Source organism: Mixophyes fleayi, chromosome 6, assembly GCF_038048845.1.
Source record: "Mixophyes fleayi isolate aMixFle1 chromosome 6, aMixFle1.hap1, whole genome shotgun sequence".
Lineage (NCBI taxonomy): Eukaryota > Metazoa > Chordata > Amphibia > Anura > Limnodynastidae > Mixophyes > Mixophyes fleayi.
The window spans coordinates 39,344,314-39,365,189 of record NC_134407.1 but is presented as its reverse complement, the minus strand read 5'-3'; the positions used below and the strand labels follow the sequence as shown (position 1 = coordinate 39,365,189).

Here is a 20,876-nt window from a genome sequence, read left to right as displayed (position 1 = left end):
TGAATAAAGCCACATCGCTTGGAAAACCTAAATACTCCAATGGGTTACAAGGGCATGCAACCTTTTTTGGACAGAGAGACACATTTGAAGAATGTACACATTTGAACTTGCTTAAACGTGTAGTGTCTGTGATAAAGTAAGGCAAACACTGCACTGCTGAATCAATTTGCTGTTTATTTGGGAAGTGTCAGGATAGCATAAACAGCAATTTTCATCCCAATTTCTCCTGCATCCCTACGTCTGGCTAAACAGTAGTTTCCTCACAACTAGCCGGCCAGTAACTGGCATCAGTGGCCCCGCCTACAAATTCATACACTGTGTTTATTCTCCACCCTAGCACTACAAACGAATCACAACACAACAAACCAATTACTACACCAATGTGGTACACCTGTGTGTGTGTGTGTGTGTGTGTGTGCTAGAAAGAGTACTCAGAGGGAATTTAACTATGCAGCCTGCTCCTGCAGACTAGCTGGGTTTTTATCTGTGTCCCTATAGGAGAGGTGTGGCAAATAAGCCTCTTTTCCACAAGTCATTAAGAAGTGTATCTGCCTTTTTTTGGGTATCGTTTACACATTCATTCTGCACATTCTCAGAACCGGACTATATGCCAAGGACTGCAGCCGTGTCCAAGTTATCTTGGAATACAAAGAACACTTATTACACCGTACGATTTCAGGGAGAGAACGGGGTGTGGAAGGGGAGGATGCACTTAGGCAATGTACAGTAAGGGCCTTCCTGTGCTTCAACATCCATGTCAGGTTCAGCCACACGCAGACGTAAGCTGGTTTTCTGTTGTATCACTTAAATTTATGTTTTCTCATTAATGCCTATATTATTAACAGGTAACATTATTTGAATATATTTTTTTTATTTCTGTGCGTTCTTTAGTAAGTTTATATTTTACATAGGTATTGTATGTATCCTGCAGTGTTCTATCTAGTAGAGCAGAGTAATCCTACACCTGTTGTCATCACCACATCCGCTCCTTGATGATTTTGGTCATATGGATACTGGACTTACTGGTGTTCTAAACTTTTTTTTAACTTGGGACAGCCATGCACCCTTTCAATATTGTTTTGAGGTTAAAGCTTACAAGAATGGATCCCTTACAAAGCTTACAAGATTGGATCCCTGATTTAAAAAGATGCTTAGTCGTACAAAATAAAGTTGATCATTGTAGCACTCCAGTCCAAATCAATTTTATTTTGTTAGTCATGTTAAAATATCCTATGTTTATAGCTAGACTCATTTTAATATTTTACTATAGAGGTCCATTAAAAGGCAAAATTGATTAAAATGAGAAGAATTTTAAAATTGTTGAGTCACAATTATTTTGTTCAGTATTATTATTGTTACAATAAATATTTTGTTATTTTTGAATCAGAAATTGTTATCCCATTTCTTTATTGGATCTATTATATATTTGAATCACTCACACACATATGACATCCAATTTTTTTTTTAGACATGTCTGATATTATAATTTGGTATTACAATGGTGTCTCACAACCAAAGCTGAACAATTCTTATGGTCATGGGATTTTTGTGCTACTAGGGATATGAAATTAGATGTTGCTCTGCTTTGAGTCTATCATTTCTAACCAGGAAGAAAGCAGCTCTTATTTTTTATTCAATCTTGTGTCTGTTTGATGTTTAGATTTATTTGAATTGCTTACATTGCTTGGATTAGCACTATTCATTATTCATACAGAGGTAGAGATAATGTGTATTACCAAGACTTTTTATTATCATTGTGGCAATATCAAAAGCAATCTCATATTAATCTTAATTTCTGATTCCACTTGCTGAGTAAACAAAAATTATGCTGATTTAAAGGGTTACATCTTATTTACCACAGAGTATTACAAGCTCTTTTATATTCAGACCCAATATTGTGAATAGATGGATTGTAGCAACCTATAATATACAATCCGACGCGCATTTCGCCCTATCAGCTTAGTCCCATGACTAGTTGGAATCAGACTGGTAGTCATTACGGCAGGGGGACCCCATACTGCAGGTTCCCCTGCTATAGTACCACCAGCTGCGGCTGGATAAGCTTAGTGCTGGTTGTAGTAAAATCATAGGGGACCCCACGCTTTTTATATCCCCAATTTTGCTACTACCAGCCTAGGCTGGCAACACTAGGGTTAGTTTGTTTGGGGGAAAGGGTTGGCACGCTGTTTTTTATTATTTTTTATTATTTATTTTTTCACTGTATTGTGTCGGCGGGTGCAGAGGATTTAATGCTGCCAGGTCTGCTGACTGACGCTGGCAGTTAATTGTATGTATTCTGTAGTGTCTGATGTAGCAGAGTAAAAATGTGCATGTGCAAAAGCAGTGCTTCCCGTTGCTTGGCAATGGGACACTTCCTTGTTCACCAATTACTCCTGGCCTATCAGGCAGTGAGCCTGCCACTGGTGCAACATCTGCAGTTACTCGCCGGAAACTCGCAGCTTGATAAATTTACCCTTAAGTCTCTATTCCAAGGTTCTGTAAAGGATGCTTTAGGCTTGGAAAGCTCCTCCATGAGGATCTTATAAGTATATAGTACTATAAACACCAGCATACCCATGGCTGTCTGGGCATGCTGGCACTTGGGAAACCACGAGTGCCAGTATGCCCTGGCACCCAGGGCCCGCTGAAATCTGTAGTACACCAAAACAAAATGTAAATAAAACATATACCTCATTTGTAAAATTTCTTTGTTTGAAATAAATAAAAAACACCAACTCCTGTAATACTCACCAACATCCAGGTTCTTCATCTGTAATACATTATATACATATTTATAATAATTATATTGTTTTTTTTATACTGAATAGTACACGTTTAATTTAATATTTTATCCACCCATTATTCCCTTATCCTCCCTCACACTAATATATAAATTATCTCAATTCAACAATACTTCTGTATAGATGATTGTCTTTCCACCTATATCCAATCCCTGGTTTACATTCTTATGCATATGCACTTCAATTCCATAAGGCCCCGACACACTCTTTGCCATAACCCAATCACTCCCACATCCTTCCACGTTCCAAACCCAGCCAATTAACTCCCTGCAGATGCTCCCTTGATTCTGATTGGATGCTCTCGTCCAGCTTAATACAAAGCCCCAGGGATTCCTACCTTCTTCTCCAAATTCCCCGAAGAAGTCCCTATTCAGAGGACGAAACACGTTGGTATAAGAACACTTACCTTAGTACACCTGCACTCACCATTACATCGCTGTGAGCCTCCTTTCTGCAAAAGTCAGTAGATCCGGTTACTACAGCAGTGGAACACACCGATGCCTGTTCGTTCCAACCAACAGGAAGTTGTGGGACGTAAGCTGCTTTCTTCTGGTGCAGAGTTCACACACACACAAGCCACTGCCGCAAAGGAAAGCCCAGATGACCACCAGTAAAGAGTGAGATTGACTTCACTATACAACTGCTCTTTTCAGGACACATTGCTACTTTCATAACACGGACAATCGACAACTTCCTCACAACAGATACACACCCACACACTGACATTATAAGCCACACTATGTTACACTACCCATCGCGGCAGCTTGCTCCTTTATTCACACCCATACTACATTGCTCATCCATATAGAGACATCTAGCCTAACACACATACTTCCACTCTTTACTACACACAACTCACATTTCTACCTCAAGCTATTAACACCTAGAGCTATTAACTTATAGAGCTATTTTCAAAGTTGATCATTTAATCCTTACCCTTACGTACACAATATATACAACCTCTAATCAAACTAGCACAATAGCTCAAATACACCACAAGCACAATACAACACACACACGGTGAACATTACCATCTATTACCACACAGAGCTATAGACACTTAAGTAGGGTGCAACCTATACCAAGAGCTATTAACGTTGACACCTACTCACCTTGAGCTATTAACAGGGCAAGCAATATACCACACACAAAAGTGTACAACCCCAAGAAAAGTGGTACAAACTTGTAAAACCGAGTATATTGCATAAAGGCTTGGACCACAAAAAATTGAGCCTCGCTCCTCTCTCACCCTTCTCTCCACAGAACTCAAACAACTCTGGGAGCTGAACAAAAGAGCTTCCAAGACAATCACCATCAGCCCCTAATTGAAAGAACCATCAAGGAACAACACCCCGCCCAACCAACAAGGCCGACATGGAGGTAAGCACACACCAGCAACACCAGATCCACAAAGCGACAGACACAGAACACTGCCACACTGTTCTATACTGCGCCACAGACACCTCCAAGAAAACCTAACCCACAGGGCCAGAACCCCTGTACCAGTTAGGCAGCAACCACCACAACAGACTCTTAAATCACAAGCGTAGACGTCCAGGGGTAAATAAAGACCCACAACCCCTCTCTAATTATCTGTAATAATCCTGGACAGTATAATCTCATTTTTATACTCCCATTTGTTGCCATATTCAATTGGGACAAAATCTACCCATATACATAAATGGAAGAACTGCTTGGGCTCCAATCTATCATAAGATACTAGGTCAATATTGCATTACAAACAAAGAAAATGTATATAATTTATTAACAGAGACCATACTCCCAACAAAGCTCACTACATTTTTAACTCCCTCAGCACCTATACTAGTGGATGTGGTGAGAAGGTAACGCTGTCTACGTTTGGATGACTTGCAGATATATTCCAAAATTCTGGAAAGGTGTGGAATATCTCATAGGATGCTCAGTATAAACATACATCTGGGGGTAAATGTATCAAACTGCTGGTTTGAAAAAGTGGAGATGTTGCCTATAGCAACCATTCAGATTCAAGTTATCATTTATTTAGTGCATTCTACAAAATGACAGCTAGAATCTGATTGGTTGCTATAGACAACAGCTCCACTTTTTCAAACCTGCAGCTTGATACATTTACCCCCTGGGCCCTTTGAATATACAAGGAAGCATTCATCTTTATTTGAAACTTCATATGGCTGATTCTAGCCCCACATGGTTGTAACCTTCTTTCCTATACAATCACTTGTATTCATTGGAAATTGTTTTTCTGGCAGCTGCTTTATTTTTATATAATCCTTTTTTTAATAACCATTTGTTCTATTTCAATGACATAATAGAAACGTTTCTTCAAATTTGCAATCTATATGTGAAAAGCCATAAATCTAAAGAAAAATATACTTGAAGGCTGTGTTATTAGCTAATACATTACTATATGTTGTAGAACAGTCTATTTTTATTATCTAGTATAATAGACTTTAGTTGAGCAGTCGGACACTTTTTACCTCTATTTTTAAAAACAAGCAGCTCTTCTTTGAACATACGGACGTCATATTGCAATATCAATTGTTTCCCTTAGTTGATCTGCCACTAGAGACACTGATTCAATAAAAGACTAAAGGACTCTTCATACAATGGATGTTCATCTTAAGCCATTGATATAGTCATTGAAGTGTATTTCATAGATACATTGACGTCCTTCTAATGACTCTACTCTTATCAATGAGATTAGCAAAGGTATAGGTTGCTTGTTTGGAAAGTTTGATCAACCACAAATAATTTTTTAAAACTCTTTCATAGTTAAGAAAAGGTGGGTCAGTCTCAGCCAATGCTTCAAAGGTTTTCAGGCTTGTCGTTAGCCATGAGAAGGAAGTATGCCATTGTTTATTATGACCTTGTTACCATTTGTGCTAGTGTCAGTGTTTGTGGTTTGAAGCACCATTAAATATAAGTACATTTTTTAAATTAAGTTCCTTTCCTAAAATTGTCCCTCCAACCTGCGGGTCATTTCTTGCCCAAATGCTGCCTGGGGTGACTTCTCCTACCCCCTACAAGAAGTGTTGTAACTAAGGCAATGTACAGTAAGGTTGTCACGACTGTTAGTGGGTGTATGACTGGTAGAAGGTACCTGCTGTTGTTGGCGCAACTCAGAGGAAGGCGCGGAGTCTAACGTGCCCCTGGTATTCACCAGGAACCCCCGCAAGGAAGTATGGACTCCGCTGCAGGGACACGCAGGTCGCGGTCCTTCCTAGAGTCCACAGCGAGATACAAGGGGGTGTCAGACAGGCTGGTTCAGCAACGTTCAGGTAGAGGAGGTACAAAAGGGAAATCCAGAAGAATGGTGAGGCAAGCCGAGTCGGTAATCTTCAGGGAGCGCAGTACAAAGGCAGAATCCAGATAGGGGTGGTCAAACGGTCCGGGTCAAAAGGGTCACAGGCAGCACGAGGAAGGTCAGGAACAATATAGCAACTGGTACACAGAAACGCTGGAGGCAGGAAGACCTGATACTCTGGCACTGACTAAAGGACAGGAAGGGGTTTAAATAATGTGAGGATCCAATCAGCTTCAGCGCTGAGTGCTGTCATGCCTGCCGCCGGGAATACATAGCGTCCCGTTGCCTAGCAACGGGGCGCGTCATACTGCGGGGGAAATGGATGGCAGGGGAATCCGGAAATGACGCGTCTGGTTGCCTAGCAACCAGACGCGCGATCACACAGTCAGGCGGCCGTGCGGACGGCGCCTGACAGTATACCCTCCTCTTCCTCCTCCTGTTTGAAGGAACTTTTTAAGCATTCTAGGAGCGTGAAGGTCCTGCTTGTCCACCCATGATCTCTCCTCTGGGCCAAATCCTTTCCAATGGACCAGAAATTGCTGTTTGCCACGAAGAATGCGAGAGGCCAAGATCCGACTGACTTCGAATTCAGTTCCATAAGAGGTTTGTATTGGTGGGGGACGACCGGGAGGTCGATAGAATTTATTGAGTACCAGTGGTCGTAGTAATGAGACATGAAAAGTATTATGACATCTCAGAGAAGGAGGAAGTCTCAATTTGAAGCATACAGGATTAATGACTTGCATGATGGTGTACGGGCCAATAAATCGAGGAGCCATCTTCATAGAAGGAACCTTTAGTCTTAGGTCCCGGGTGGATAGCCATACCTGGTCTCCCACCTTTAAGAGAGGAGTGGCCCTCCGATGACGATCTGCAAAGATCTTGTGATGCTGAGTAGCCTTGAGTAAAGCCGTCTTAGTCTTAGCCCAAATGAGAGAAAATTCCTGATAAAGAGTATCTACGGCTGGAACCGGTGAAGAGGATACTGGAAAAGGATCCGGAAACACAGGGTGACTTCCGTATACAATAAAGAACGGAGAGAATCCGGTAGACTCATGAATGTGTTGATTATGGGAGAACTCCGCCCAAGGAAGGAATTGAGACCATTTATTCTGGTTGTCGGAGGTAAAACAGCGGAGGAATGTCTCGAGATCCTGATTGATTCGCTCCGTCTGTCCGTTGGTTTGCGGATGGTATCCCGAAGAGAATTTCAATTCTATGTTTACTCTTTTACAAAAGGTTCTCCAAAACTGGGATGTAAATTGGACTCCGCGGTCCGAAATGATCTCCTTCGGGCACCCATGTAGTCTGAATATCTCCTTGATAAAGATATCTGCCAGACGACTGGCCGTGGGCAGTCCAGTTAGAGGAATAAAATGTGCCATCTTCGAAAATCGATCAATAACCACCCAGATAGTGGTAAACCCTGCACTGAGGGGTAGGTCTGTGATAAAATCCATGGCCACACTTTCCCAAGGAGCATCGGGGATAGGAAGTGGACGAAGAAGGCCTGCCGGGACTCTTCTACAAGTTTTGTGTTGAGCACAAGTAGTGCAGGAAGCAATAAATCTCTCAATATCGGCACGTACATTAGGCCACCAGAAGCGTCGGCAAAGCAGCGATGTTGTCTTCTTTATTCCAGCATGGCCGGCAATGCGGGATGAATGAGCCCACTGCAGGGTCTTGAACCGGAGATGGGGTTCCACAAATGACCGGCCTGGAGGAGGAGAGGACGTTTTGGTCCTAGTAAGGGCTACGATATTAGAAGGATCAATAATAGGCTGCGGAACCAATGGTCTTAAACGATCGGAATCGTCAAATGAGCGAGATAATGCATCGGCACGTCCATTCTTGGCTCCCGGGCAGAATGTGAGTTTCATGTCAAATCGAGCAAAGAAGGATGCCCAGCGGGCTTGCCGAGGATTAAGGCAACGAGCCTCTTGAATGAACACTAGATTCCGATGGTCGGTAAACACAGTAACAGGAAATATAGCCCCCTCCAACAGATGTCGCCACTCCTCCAGAGCCGCCTTGATGGCCAGTAATTCCTTGTCCCCTATTCCATAATTACATTCGCTTGGAAGAAATCGTCTGGAGAAAAACCCACACGGGTTGTGTGAACCAGCCGGAGACTCTTGAAAAAGCACCGCCCCAATGCCTACTGAGGATGCATCTACCTCTAGGAAGAAAGGTCGTTCTTGATCTGGCTGGGACAGAACTGGGGCTGAAGAGAATGCTTTCTTTAATGTTATGAAGGCAGACATGGCCTCCGAAGACCAGACCCTAGGGTTGGCAGTCTTCCTGGTTAACGCTGTAATGGGGGATATAATGGTGGAGAATCCCTGAATAAATTGGCGATAATAGTTTGCAAAGCCGATGAACCTTTGAATGGCTTTAAGGCCTTGTGGCTGAGGCCAGTCCAGAATAGCTGACACCTTGGTGGGATCCATACAAAGACCTTGACTCGACACGATGAAACCAAGAAAAGATACCTGACTAATCTCAAACACACATTTCTCCAGCTTGCAATAGAGGTGGTGTTTCCGAAGTCTACGTAAGACCTCCTTTACTTGTTCCCGATGAGTCTTCAGATCTTTAGAAAATATTAATATATCGTCTAGATATACTACCACAGAAGTGTATAACAGGTCATGAAAGATATCGTTAACGAAGGTTTGGAAGATGGCTGGGGCGTTGCAGAGGCCGAAGGGCATCACCAGATACTCGAAATGTCCATCTCTGGTGTTAAAGGCCGTTTTCCATTCGTCTCCTTCCTTGATGCGAATTAAATTATAGGCCCCACGGAGATCTAATTTGGAAAAGATTTGAGATCCACTGAGTTTGTCAAAGAGGTCGGAGATGAGAGGTAGTGGATATCGATTTTTGACAGTGATGCGGTTGAGAGGACGATAATCAATACAAGGCCGAAGAGACCCATCCTTCTTCTTAACAAAAAAAAAACCTGCACCCGCTGGGGAAGTAGATTTGCGGATAAATCCCCGTTTCAGGTTTTCTGAAATATATTGAGACATGGCTGACGTCTCTGGACGAGATAAAGGGTAGGTCCGCCCTTTGGGGATGGGTTGGTCAGGAGATAAAACAATAGCACAATCCCAGGGACGATGAGGAGGCAAGATCTCCGCTTCCACTTTACTGAATACATCCTGGAATTCCATATAGGCCTCAGGAAGGTGGGTTAGCTCGGACTGAGCCATTACTTGACATTTAGGAGGCAAGACTCTAGACAGACATTCAAAGCGACATCCTTCACCCCATGACATAACTTGAGCGTGGTCCCAATCCATCTGAGGAGAATGTCTTCTCAGCCATGGTAGCCCCAAGATGAGGGGATTAATGGACCTCGGCAACACCAAAAGTTGGATCATTTCGCTGTGAAGTACTCCTACCCTCAACCGAACAGGAGAAGTCACGGAGGAGATGGAGCCGTGAGTGACACGACTTCCGTCGACTGCCGTCAGAGATAACGGTTGGGGCAATGGGTTCAGAGGTATTTGGAGCTGCGAAGCTAGATCCGCCGAAATGAAGTTCCCGGAGGAGCCGGAGTCCACAAAGGCCGTGGTGGAAAAGGTACCCTTGGGGGTGCTCAGGATGACAGCCATCTGAAATTCTGGAGAATTTTCTTTAGCATAGGGAGCAACTGTGGATTCTCCTAAAACGGCCTCCCCGCCACCGTTTAGGAGGAAGAGTTTCCCGGTTTCTTGGGACAAACTCTTAGCAGGTGTCCCGGATCTCCACAATACAGACACAGGCGTTGTTTGAAGCGTCTCTCCCTCTCTTCAAGGGATAATTTAGAGCGTCCTACTTGCATTGGTTCGTCCACTGGCAGGATGGGATTTTGGAACTGGGGTGCTAGCCGTGGTATGAACCGTTTGCCAGGAGAGCGTTCCTGCGTGCGCTCTTGGTAACGCAAATCCACCTTGATGCACATGGAGATGAGAGAATCTAACTCAGCCGGGAGTTCTCTGGAAATTAACTCATCCTTAATCCGGTCCACCAGACCTTGCCAAAAGGTTGCCACCAGTGCTTCGTTATTCCATTTTAACTCGGAAGCCAGGGTTCGGAATTGAACTGCGTATTGCCCCACGGACAGGTCACCTTGGCGGAGGTTTAACAAGCTGGTAGCTGCAGAAGCAACTCTTCCGGGATCATCGAAGACTTTCCTGAAAGCTTCAATGAAAGAGTTGGAGTTATGAAGAAGTGGACCCCCTTGTTCCCATAAAGGTGAGGCCCAGGCAAGGGCTTGACCACTGAGGAGGGAGATGAGAAAAGCTACTTTGGTGCGTTCTGAAGAAAAGGCCCCTGGATTGCACTCAAATTGGATGGCACATTGGTTCAGAAAGCCCCTGCACTTCTTGGGATCACCGTCAAACTTTTCGGGTGTCGGGATACGTACACCGGAGGCCGCTGTAGAGACCGTAACCACACTGGATGCTGTGGATGCCGCAGAGGTTATGGCTGGTGTAGCGGGTGCAGCATTCTGAAATGTATCGAAGCGGGTAGCAATCCCTTGGACACATTGTAGAAGATGCGCTTGGGCTGCTTCTTGTTGCTCCACTCGTTGGGCCAAATGCAGAAGTAGGTCACGAGCAGACGGTTCACCAGACCCCTCCGTTGTCATGGCCAGAGTATACTGTCACGACTGTTAGTGGGTGTATGACTGGTAGAAGGTACCTGCTGTTGTTGGCGCAACTCAGAGGAAGGCGCGGAGTCTAACGTGCCCCTGGTATTCACCAGGAACCCCCGCAAGGAAGTATGGACTCCGCTGCAGGGACACGCAGGTCGCGGTCCTTCCTAGAGTCCACAGCGAGATACAAGGGGGTGTCAGACAGGCTGGTTCAGCAACGTTCAGGTAGAGGAGGTACAAAAGGGAAATCCAGAAGAATGGTGAGGCAAGCCGAGTCGGTAATCTTCAGGGAGCGCAGTACAAAGGCAGAATCCAGATAGGGGTGGTCAAACGGTCCGGGTCAAAAGGGTCACAGGCAGCACGAGGAAGGTCAGGAACAATATAGCAACTGGTACACAGAAACGCTGGAGGCAGGAAGACCTGATACTCTGGCACTGACTAAAGGACAGGAAGGGGTTTAAATAATGTGAGGATCCAATCAGCTTCAGCGCTGAGCGCTGTCATGCCTGCCGCCGGGAATACATAGCGTCCCGTTGCCTAGCAACGGGGCGCGTCATACTGCGGGGGAAATGGATGGCAGGGGAATCCGGAAATGACGCGTCTGGTTGCCTAGCAACCAGACGCGCGATCACACAGTCAGGCGGCCGTGCGGACGGCGCCTGACAGGTGTGTTTGTAGAATTGCGTACAGATTCAGACTAGGATGTAATTGCAGATACAGCTGAAAAATGATTAGCAGACGCTTATTGAATCGCTAGTAGTCTCTCAGCCATAGATTAGGATTTGCTGAGCGTGTTGTAGCAAAGATAGAAAAAAAAATATTTTTTTTTTAGACGTGGGTTTTGGACCTGTATTAGCTAGGTTATTCAAGTTTAAATGATGTGTCATAGCAATTGCTTTCATAGCATAAAAAATAAAAGTCTTTTGTACATGTTCGCAAGTTGTATGTAAGTGTCTGAGGAGTGTGTCCGTGTCATTCATTCTGAGATACATCGTCATCTCTGAATACGCTGTAAATCGGTGGCAAGTCACGCTGTTATGGTTCCCAGTATGAAGACCGCGGAGAGTAGGGTAAATGAAACAGGGTGTCTTTATTTTGAAAACAGGTCAAACCGGTATAAACTAGATGCAGTCAATGGTAAAGCAGCGAGCACAAGTACAAAGAGACAGCAGGAACAGGATACCAGGATTACTAGGTTTAGCTGAGGAAGCAGGAGGCACTGGATACCAGGCACAATTGGAGAACTGCAGATACAGGATACCAGGATTACCAGGTTTAGCTGAGGAAGCAGGAGGCAATGAATGCCAGGCACGATTGGAGAACTGCAGGTACAGGATACCAGGATTACCAGGTTTAGCTGAGGAAGCAGGAGGCAATGAATGCCAGGCACGATTGAAGAACTGCAGGTACAGGATACCAGAAATACCAGGTTTGTCTTAGGAATAGATACAACAGATACAAATATAGTTTATTTGCTTGCAGTACAATGACTGGTTTCTTACGTTTGAATCAATATTTTGATATGTATTTTCTGACTGTACCATTTGTTGTTTGTATTGAAACAGATTTTTAGGTCTGGACCAAAATATTTACACTATTTGCTTTAATAAATGTAGTTATTATTTTTATTACACCCACTTGATCAGCACATTACATTACCTACACTGCGCCAGGGAAAACTCACGTCACATTTATTAGAATGTTATGAATGACTACTGTACATAAAATGCATTTTTACAGTTGCTCCTGATTGCAAACACATGTTCTAGCATCATATGCAAATGTCATCCCTAGTAATCACTTACAACTGACCTGTACCTCGTGCAAGTGATACAGACTTTGACCGAAATCAATGGCTGTAATAAGGGTCTTTTGCACTCGAAGATTAATTGGATGTTGCTGCGTTCACTGGCATATAGTCCAATTCTGAGCATGCGCATAGCGATTTTATGCAAAATATCGGCATTTACGTACCCTAATGAATCAGGTTTTTTGTTTGGCTGTCATGGACTGTCACTAACTTTCTCAGTCACCCTCTGTCCTCTCCCACCCTACAGCTGTCATTGGCATGCTCCATGTAAATTCAGCAGGTGTGTGGAGACTATTCAGTGAATGATGGATCACAGCTTCTGCACAATCAGCAACTCCCCTCACACCATACAGACACAAGTGGGGGCACTTAGTGATCTGGTCATTCAATGAGCTGTCATTGCACAACTCCCGCAGGTCTCCTCTGCCCTCTACACCACTGGCTGCAAAGAGCTTACTTTACTGACAGACATCCCAATGTTTGCATGGTCACCATTGCCTTCCCTCTTCATTATATACAGGTAATTGATATAAATTGGGCATAAAAATGGAAACACCAATATAAAATCACTTAATAGTGTGGCCAGTACCACATGTACGTCAAGGCACCGAGTCTACCAATGTGTGGAATTCTGAAGGAGGGCTGCCACAAGAAAGAAACTCAGTTGACCTCTAGTGGATGTTGATGGAAATTGTCTCAGATGTCGTTCCACAATATCCCATAAATGCTTGATTGAGCTGAAACTTCATGACTGAGAAGCTTTGTAAATGACATTTACTGTGTCTGTTGCTCAGTTTCTGAAAGCCATGTGTTTCTTCTGCTTGTTCTGCTTACTAGAACAGAGAAATACGGCCAACCACTCTTGGTACACTTAGAAATTAGAAAACTGCACTGTCATGGACAAAGCAGTGGGGTATGAATGCGCAGTCCTTCTTGCTGCTTATCATTTCTAATTTCTGGGAACATAAACTTTCAGCTTGACTTGTTATTCACACAGCAATGTGAATTCTCTGTCAGATAACTGATGCAGTGTGACCTACACTGCAAATGCTGACAGCAATTTGCACTGGCAATTTGAGGATGAAAAAGTAGAGACAGTGGGAAGTGGCTATACATCACCATCACCGTTTATTTATATAGCGCCACTAATTCCGCAGGGTTGTACAGAGAACTCAATCACAACAGTCCCTGCCCCATTGGGGCTTGCAGTCTAAATTCCCTAATATACACACACACACACAGACAGAGAGAGAGACTAGGGTTAATTTTGATAGCAGCCAATTAACCTACTAGTTTGTTTTTGGAATGTGGGAGGAAACTGAATCACCTGGAGGAAACCCACGCAAACACGGGGAGAACATACAAACTCCACACAGATAAGGCCATGGTCGGGAATTGAACTCATGACTCCAGCACTGTGAGGCAGAAGTGCTAACCACTAAGCCACTGTGTTGCCCTATACATAGTACGTGTCATGGAACACCAGCCTCATCATCTATTTATTTATATAGCGCCACTAGTTCCGCAGCGCTGTACAGAGAACTCACTCACATCAGTCCCTGCCCCATTGGAGCTTACAGTCTAAATTCCCTAACACACACACACAGTAGTGTATCTGGGATGCATTCAAGTCTCATTAGGTCAGGGGGTTCTACACTTACATGTACACTCTCTTATTGTACTCAACTTACCTGCCCTTTACCATCTCTTCAGGTAAGGCACTGTAAGTCTAAGAGTCGCACAAATATATTGCGCAGTATGAAAATGCATATATTTACACACAAAAAATTGATCTACACCCAACCCTAAATGTCCATATTTCTTAAGCTATTGGGAATTAATTAGTAAAAAGTATTTTGAGGACATCCTGACAATAAATAGCAAATATATATTTAATATGTATATTTATTGTAAATTATATTTGTTGCATCATTTATGTGTGGTTACATTTTAGCAGTGAATGTTGGTGACTCATACAAAGAGTAATGATGACACACTCCTTCAAGGGAAACATATAGGACTATATGAAAAACAGATGCCAAAATGTTCCACCCATACAACAAGACGTTAGTAATGTGCATATTGCTACTTTATGTTTTCTTTTCTTTCCCATAAAAGCCTGAAAAGCCTACGGTGGGTGTGACAGAGGCTAGTTTACAGTTCCTTACAAATCTGTCATGCTTATGTTGTCTGTTACTGATAAGATCTATATAATCAGACAAATAAAACATTCTTAAAAAGTCCATAGCTCAGCATCTAGAATACTCATACATCTAATTAGGACATGGGTGTATTATTATATAAAATGTTTTAACGGATAGCCAATAAATGTTAAACTCCTTGACAAAGTAATCTTCCCCCAGATTACTATGGGAAATTGCATTTAAGGAGGAACACTGCCAACATTCATTATAGTCTTCCAGGCACATGTGTTTATTTTCATTGCTTTTGTATATAACATATAGGGGGGAATTCAATTAGCCGCGTTACTGCTAAAAGTAACGCGTCCTGCTCACTTTTACTGATATTACGGTAATAGTGTGTGTAATCACCGCTAATACGGTAATTTCAATGCCGTTTTTTAGCTCGGGGTTAACGGTAATACGTTTAGCGCAGCGTTACTCTGGGGGGAATTGAATTCACTCCCTAATATATATTTGTATTGCCTTGACATATGACAGTAGATCAGCTGTGTAGATACTGGACAGTTGTATAAAATGTATGGACCTAAGTTTGTTTGTTGACTTATCTAAGGGCAATTGTCAAATCTGGACTTTTTTTGCAAAATTTACACAGGCTTGGATGGTTTTTATGTGAAAAATGGCTTCCGTCTTGCCATCAGTCAGGGGCTTACCTCTTGTGGGCACTGGAGCAATGATACACTATGATGAGGGTTAGCAGCATTAAACTAGCTGTTACTGATTGGTGGATTGTGTCTTTACCCCTCCCACTGATAGTACTTTGTGTGGCTGCTATATTATATGAAGTCGTAGCCATTTATTTGCATTATATGGTTAATATTTCCATTTGGACTACTGCAGGTAAGAAGATCCCCATTTAGTTTTTAAATGGGAAAATAAAGTCCATTTTAATAACAGTGGGCCTGATTCATTAAGGGAAGTTAAGTAAAAAAATTGAGTAACTAGTCTCCTGGACAAAACCATGTTACAATGCAAGGGGTGCAAATTAGTTTTCTATTTTACACATAAGTTAAATACTGGCTGTTTTTTCATGTAGCACACAAATACTTGATAGCTTATTTGTACACTGAAATTTAAAGTTGATATTTGTGTGCTACATGAAAACAGCCAGTACTTAACTTATGTGCAAAATAGAAAACTAATTTGCACCCCTTGCATTGTAACATGGTTTTGTCCAGGAGACTACTTACTAAATTTTTTAACTTAACTTCCCTTAATGAATCAGGCCCAGTGTCAGTAATATTTATTTTGCCATCCTCTGGACTAGCACAGCTTGGACATGATGGACTGTTTTTCAACCTTGTGAAAATTGTACTATGTAATATTACCCAAATAACAGGGTAATCCTCACATGTAAACTGAAACTTGTTGTACGGGATCTGTCACTCATATGACCTAGCAGTATAGAAAATGAAAGACAAAGAGAAGTTCATCATTATTATATTTTGTGGTTAGCTAACAAATATTTAAACCTGAGAGTAACTACTAGGTTCACATCCAGAATTCCCTCCGTGGTCTATGCAGTATTTTGAGGTTTACATTTTCCAGCTGTATATATTTGCACTGATTAATAAAATTCCAAGCAGACAATTGTTTCAGCAGAATTCACATTGTATTAGTAAATGAAGATTAACATATATTCCCCTAATTCAAGTGTAATTTGTATTCATTTAGCTTTAAAATAATTTGTTTTGCCATTCTGATAAGCTCACACACTGTAGCTCAGGCCAGTAAACATTTCTGCTCATCATCTCTGGAACTCCATCACTTTACAATTATGTAAAAATCTGTGCAACTAGAAGGTGACATTTGACTTGTCGGCGATGCTCCAACCTCTTAATATTTCAGTGACTCATGGTCCTGATTCATCTGCTGATGTCAGTCCATTTGCGTGCCTTATACTGCGTGAGAAAGCTCTGCGCATGCACCAGAACGGGAGTTACGCCAGTGAATGCAATTGTATGAAACTAATGTCCGAACGCAAATGACACTTGCAGCTCCCTATGACATGAAGGGTGGAGCGGCGGGGGGAGAGGGTGGACTAACGAGGGCAATGTACAGTGAGGGCGTGCGTACGCAGATGGTGCATAAGTACATGTTTCTTACTCGTTTCATTAGCACTGATGATTGACATGTATGGGTGCCAGAATATGTGTTTGCAGGTAAGAGACCCTATAATAATGCATTTTATGTACAATAAGCATAAAGAACGTACTGATTTATGTATTCCATGTTAAAAAAAAAATTATGTTTTCATTAATGATTATAGTATTAAGAGTTGTTATATTTTGCTGCTTACAAATCAAGTGTTTACAGGATTAGGTCTGAATGGGTAAATAATAAAGATTAAATATTTTATTTGCTATAGGATATATCCATGTAGTGCCCTTATTGAACACGTCTTTCTCTTTCTTTTCTATTGGTACATTATTTTATGGGAATTATGCTAAATTAAGGCAATATTTTTAATATATTGCACCATTTTAATGATTTGGCCGCCGACCTGCAACGCTCAACAGGGCGATTCAAGTCCACGTGGACCAAACATCAAATGTTCAAAAGTTACTTTTAAAACTTGGAAAATCTATCGAAAAAAGGTGCCGGAACTCAGTTCCGATGAGTTCTATGACAAGAAAGCACTGTATATATATATATATATATATATAATGGAATAAGTCTATTGTGAATTTATGGCAAACATTGAAATCACTATAATTTATGGCCTCTATATGTGCATTTTTGAGAGTCACGTGTCCAGCCACAGTTTGAGCTGCTGGGTGGATCCAATGACGATAACTGGTCACTTTATCACTAACAGGAATATACTGACCTGGCGGGGGTATGGGACACTCCCAGTTTATGGTAAGCTAGAAAATTACATGTGAGTCACGATGAATCGGAAGATTGGGAACCCAATGCCAGGAATGTACTAAGATTATCATTAGTGTACTTACATGTCCAACTGTTTACATTAGACTATTAGTGAAGATACTATTGGTAGCAGATTAACATAAGGCTTCTGTCTGACAAATGTTGTATTGTGTTTATGTTGTTTTCTTCCCCTCAAATATTTTATTATTTCAAATTATAACTATTCACAAATATTTAAAGGACAACTAAATCCACAAATTGAAATGAATTGTTCATAAATGAACATGAAGATAAAAGGCTAGATTAATTAAATGGCGGGTTTGAAGAAGTGGAGATGTTGCCACTAGCAACCAATCAGATTCTAGCTTTCATTTTATGGAATGCACTAAATAAATGATAGCTATAATCTGATTGGTTGCTATAGGCAACATCTCCACTTTTTCAAACCTGCCGTTTAGTAAATATACCCCAAAATATGACTTTCTCCTTCAGCTCTGTAAAAAGAGACATTGTGCAGCTGTCCATTGTAGACAAACGAAACCACTACCATTTCTTTAACCCAATCAGTGACATGGATCAGTGCCAAATGTGCACCCCAGAAGGCCAACAGTTTTTGTTTTTTCACATTTACATTGGCTTTGTCAGGAATATATTTTTACTCTACCCTAGCAAATGTTACATTGTTTTTGGCGGACAGATAGGACTGTCCGTTTTTTTATCATAGTTAAGTAAATATCTTCATCATCATCATCACCATTTATTTATATAGCGCCACTGATTCCGCAGCGCTGTACAGAGAACTCACTCACATCAGTCCCTGCCGAGAGAGAGAGAGAGGGAGAGAGAGAGAGAGAGAGAGAGAGAAAAAAAACAAAAAAAAAAACAAAAAACAAACAAAAAAAAAGTGTGGGAGGAAACCCACGCAAACATGGGGAGGACATACAAACTCCACACAGATGAAGTCATAGTCAAGAATTCAACTCATGACCCCAGCGTTGTGAGGCACAGGTGCTAAATACTTAAATATGTTTTTAATTTATGGCCAATGTACAGTAAACCTTAAAAAACACACATTCTCTTCATTCTTTCCTTAGCTACTTTCACAAAATGAATTCCCCTGATAATTATTGTGCATATATAGGTCAGTTCCTACTTCAAGGTTTGGAAAGTCCCCCTCCCCTTCCTTCTACACATGAAGAAGAATTTTTGGAGTTCTTTAAGTGGCCCACTCTGATTGACACATTGTTGTACTATGCTCAGGAACATATCCTATTTGCTGAAGAAGCTATTCAATTAGATGTAATCAAGCACAGATATCTTACCAATATACATGAATGCAGAGTGTTTAGGATTACCACAAACAGATGCATCTCTTTACTAGCCGTGGACTATATTTCACGATATGAAACAGCATGCATATTCTATCAAATTGATTTTAGGAGACACTTTTGAGAGGAAGAGGATATTCATATTAAAAAAGAAGGACAGTTGGGAGATATGAGGTCAACAAGATTGTCATTTGGAAAGTAGTGTATGTGATGGCTCTGTGGGTGACATTTATTAAATCCATAGACAAAGCAGAAATAGACAGACAAATAGAAGAAAAACTGACCTTTATAGAAAAGTCAAATACATTCTATAGCTTTGCTGTTTTTCTGTTTAAAAGCCTCTTTCCACAACGCCATACCAATGTTTATTGTGTGCCTTTAGTGAGGCCTCGTTTATTAACATTTATTTATATAGCACCAGCATATTCTGTAGTGTTTTACAATATGGTACAAACACAATAATACACAGAACTGGGTATTAATAAGAAGACAAAACATTAAGCTGGGTCCTGCTCACCAGCTTACAATGTACAGGGAAGTAGGAGTTTGATACATGACGTTAAGTGCCACTTACTGCATATTGGTACTCAGGGATAGGAAAAAAAAGTGGGAAAAGTGCTTAGTGGCGCTATATGACCCAACCAGGGGTCAGAAGATGTTTGTCTATAGAAGGAGAATAACTGTAAGTTTGGGTGAACTGTGTAGAGTGGTGGTAATTGGGTAAAAGAGCCTAGAGAGGTTAAGGTTCAGAAAGTTGGTTAGCTTACCTAAAGAGATGAGTTTTTAGGGAGCGTTTGAAGGCAAGGGTAAAGTCTTGGTAATATTAGGTTATTCCACATAGTTGGTGCAGCCCAAAAAAGTTCTATAATCAGAAATGCGAGCAGATTATGAGTGTGGATGAGAGATGCAGATCTTGAGCAGAGTAGGTGGGGGGGGTTGAGTTGGGAGATATTTTGAAACAATGGAAGAGATGAACGTTGGTGAAGTTTTGTTAATGCCTTTGTAAGTTAGTAGAAGTATTTTAATTTGATTCGGTAAAATACAGGCAACCAATGTAGGGACTGACAGAGCGGAGCAGGAATAGAAGAAAGTATTGCAAGAAAAAAATCATCTAGTCATTGCATTCAAAATAGATTTTAGTGGTAAGTGTCTGGTTAGGAGAAAATCTATACAGACTAAATGTCGGAACAAAGCATAGAGGTGCAGTATCAGGTAGGCAGCCTTTGTTGGTTCGTGGGGATAGTATTAGCCCAAGATTGAGTTTGTGGTGGTGAGAGGGCATTCAAGATGAAATGGAAGAAAGACATTAGGTAACATGGTGAGAGATATAGAGAAGATAGATAGATTTGGATATCATCCGCATAGACATGGTACTGATATCCAAAGGAGCTAGTTGTCCAAGTGAAGTGGTATATATAGACAATAGTAGAGGGACTAGTGCCAAGCCTTGTGGTACTCCAACTAATAGAGGAATGGTAGAGAAGGTGGATCTAGAGAAACAAATACTAAATGAGAACCAGAATAGGACTGTGTCCTAAAGCCATAAGGAATTATCACACATCGCAGCTTTCTAACTCCATGTTGGACTGTTGTCATTCCTGTTCACCTGCACAACCATCTCATCTCGGACTGCACGGCGTTCCTCCTCTCTCTATCGCCATCTTACCTGCCCTGCTTCGCATGTGCAGTCCCGGCACCTTTCAAACTTCTCCTGGATCCACATTGACTGATTACCAGCCTGTTCAACATTTTAACAGCTTCCTCCTATCTCCCATTGTCAGATCTTCAGGTCTCCTACCTGTATGGATGCAGTTCTCCCAGCTGTTTCCTGTTTCCACTCTGACTCGTGATCGCTTCCACGCATACCTGCCTGCTGATTCCTGTGACATCTGTATCATCATCGTGATCCACGGCTG

At 41.8% G+C, this 20,876-nt stretch overlaps 1 long non-coding RNA gene across 1 annotated transcript in view; it reads left to right on the top strand.

The window, feature by feature from the left end:
- LOC142160240 (uncharacterized) overlaps positions 1–20,876 on the top strand; it is a 125,651-nt gene that overhangs the window by 9,736 nt on the left and 95,039 nt on the right. The window contains exon 2 of the long non-coding RNA XR_012693112.1: positions 4,065–4,181. This is a non-coding gene — a long non-coding RNA (uncharacterized LOC142160240). The remainder of the gene's footprint in view (positions 1–4,064; positions 4,182–20,876) is intronic.